We start from the raw sequence: 2,470 nt of genomic DNA, 5'->3' as shown, positions 1-2,470 counted from the left end.
CTCAGAAGCAAAGTCCTCCTCCCATGTTCCAGTCACTGGATTGCTCCTGACTATTGAGCATTTCCTCTTGTTTTCAGGCTCTAGATTTAAATCTAGGTGTTGACTCTTGTTGCGTTGGGGGTAGTGGCTGTGATCCTGCCTTTTATTCTTGATCTGCGTACTTTTGTTCACTTGCCCCCATACTGTGCTTACCACTGTCATTATTTTTTAAGATTCTCTAATGACTTCTGAAATTAAAACATAGCTTCTTTGATAACCACAGGGAGGGAGGAAAAATGAGTGTCCCTGCCACATCAGGGGTAATGGGTCTTGAGAGATTGGGGTGGCGTGACTTGCCTTTCTCTTTGATGTTACTTGTGTTCTCTATGTCCTGTTTCTAAGTTGAATATGTGGTATTGTATAAACTTTATTTACAGTACTATTAGTAGTAATTCTGAGTATAGAATGGGACTGAGCTTTGGGGAAAGATTTCTTGTTTTTCCTACTCTCGGGTTTTATTGAAATATCTTATAGCCAGTAAGAATAATGTCAATAAAGCAAGTCATTAGCTAAGTTAGGGGAGAAATGGATAACAGTGGGAAATGATGGAGAATTGCTAAACAAAAAAATTGTTTATTGTATGAACTTAAAAAAACTTCAGCTTTCTTTACAGTGGAATATTCTTTTTGCTCATATTTAATAACTATATCTAGGTATCTACTTTGAATTCCTACATTGAATTCTCCTTGGCAAATTATACATACCAGCTTGTCCTGCTGTCAAGCTGTTCTGCAGGGCTTTCCCACTGCAACCCTTGAGGAACTAAGCCTGTCTTTGAAGGTCATCTGTCCCCAACAATGTCTACGCCTGTAAATCACATTATCTTTCCAACACCAAATTATTTTTTTACATTGTTCCATTGTAGGTTTCTTAGGTACTTAGGTTTCCAATATTTTTTTAGGCAATTTTTCAAACATACAATATAGTTGAAAGAATTATACAGTGATCAGCCATACTCCCACCACATACATTTCATAATTTATTTCTTCTTCACATGTAGGGAACTTGCTCATAGGGAGACCACAAGTTCTGTGCCCCTCGTCACAGTGACCCCAGTTCCTGTTGGGTGTGTTACGGTGCTGCTTTCTTTTCCTTAGCCAGGAGAGTTAACTGTAAAGTGTTTTATTTGCTGCTAATTTATGTAGTTTTATGCAGCTGTGTTTTCCTAGATTGGAAGTTGTCAGAAGTGGAGGATGACATATCAATCTTTTGCAGCTGGGCACAGATTAAAGCCCTTACGGATTACGGTGATGGCAGGGCAAACGTTCAGGGGCTAAGGAGGAAGCAGCCAAATCACTCCACTGCCGATGACATGCCCGTTCTGGTTCTTTTCAAAGCTGGCCTTTTTCTTATTCCATCATGCTGCCCCTGCTTTTTGACATGTACAGATGTCCATTTGTGGCACTTCCATCACTCTCTAGTCTGCGGGTGGAATGGAGAACTGATCCAGTACTAACCGCCTCCAGTGACTATCTGACTGAGACCCTGGAGCTCATTTCCATCACCTGATCTGTGAGTTAGTTGTTTTTGCAGAGGCTCCATCCCCAGGCCAGCACAGCAACATGGGGGGATAGGTTTGGAATGATGGAGCGATTTTCTCTTATTTCATTTCATTTTCCCTCTTTCATTGAAATGGTCTTAAGCCAAGGCAAGAGATGCTACAAATGTCATTCAAGAAACTCATTGTTATTTTAATGAGTCTACATTAAACCGTGCAGGAAATTAGAAGGCCTAGGTAATTGAACTGTGGAAAATTATAGCTGGAGAAATTCATAGCTCTCCTGTCATAATGGAATTAGATATTGGCAGATGCTGAGAGGGCAAAAAGTGCATTTTGAGAATTGTATATGTTGTATATTTATAAAGAATTATTTTTCCTCCCAGTGTTGCACCTTTATTTATTTATTTTATGAGGCAGCATATCCACTTGAAAACCTAATTTCCTTCCCTAGGTGATTTATTGTATAAGATTGCTTTATATTGCTGTCATTAACTCAAGGTTACAGTGGTTAACAAGCTGTTTCTAGACAACTAAACTCCATGATGAGGGTCCCTTCCCAGAGCTGAAAAGAATTTCACCTCTAGTAATTTGTGGTGATTCCATGTTCCAATGTAGTTGGAAGTGTCTCCTTTTTTATTCTTACCCTCTTTCCCATCTCATTAAATAATAAGTAACAGGATATTTGGGTCTGATCTCCTTGGGCAGATTGGTGTCAGGGTAGTAAGGAACCTAGAATTTGTCCTTGGAATTGGCCAACTATTTATTTCCATCTTACCCACTGCTTAGTAGGTGGCTGTAGACCTGGGATGAGTTTAGGGAAAGTTTACCCAGATCTCACCTTTTTTTTTTTTTTTTTTTTTTTTGAGACAGAGCCTCAAGCTGTCCCCCTGGGTAGAGTGCCATGGCATTACAGCTCACAGCAACCTCCAA

The 2,470-nt window shown here is 39.7% G+C and overlaps 1 protein-coding gene and 1 pseudogene across 1 annotated transcript in view; one reads left to right on the top strand and one right to left on the bottom strand.

Annotated features, from left to right (window-relative positions):
- The window catches only part of SMARCAL1 (SWI/SNF related, matrix associated, actin dependent regulator of chromatin, subfamily a like 1), a 58,994-nt gene that overhangs the window by 29,428 nt on the left and 27,096 nt on the right, over positions 1–2,470 (top strand).
- On the bottom strand, positions 1,032–1,133 carry LOC111723616 (annotated as a pseudogene).

This window comes from Otolemur garnettii, unplaced genomic scaffold (genome assembly GCF_000181295.1).
Source record: "Otolemur garnettii isolate 467f Iridium unplaced genomic scaffold, OtoGar3 scaffold00013, whole genome shotgun sequence".
Lineage (NCBI taxonomy): Eukaryota > Metazoa > Chordata > Mammalia > Primates > Galagidae > Otolemur > Otolemur garnettii.
The sequence above is the reverse complement of the archived record's forward strand: the minus strand, read 5'-3'. Positions and strand labels throughout refer to the sequence as shown.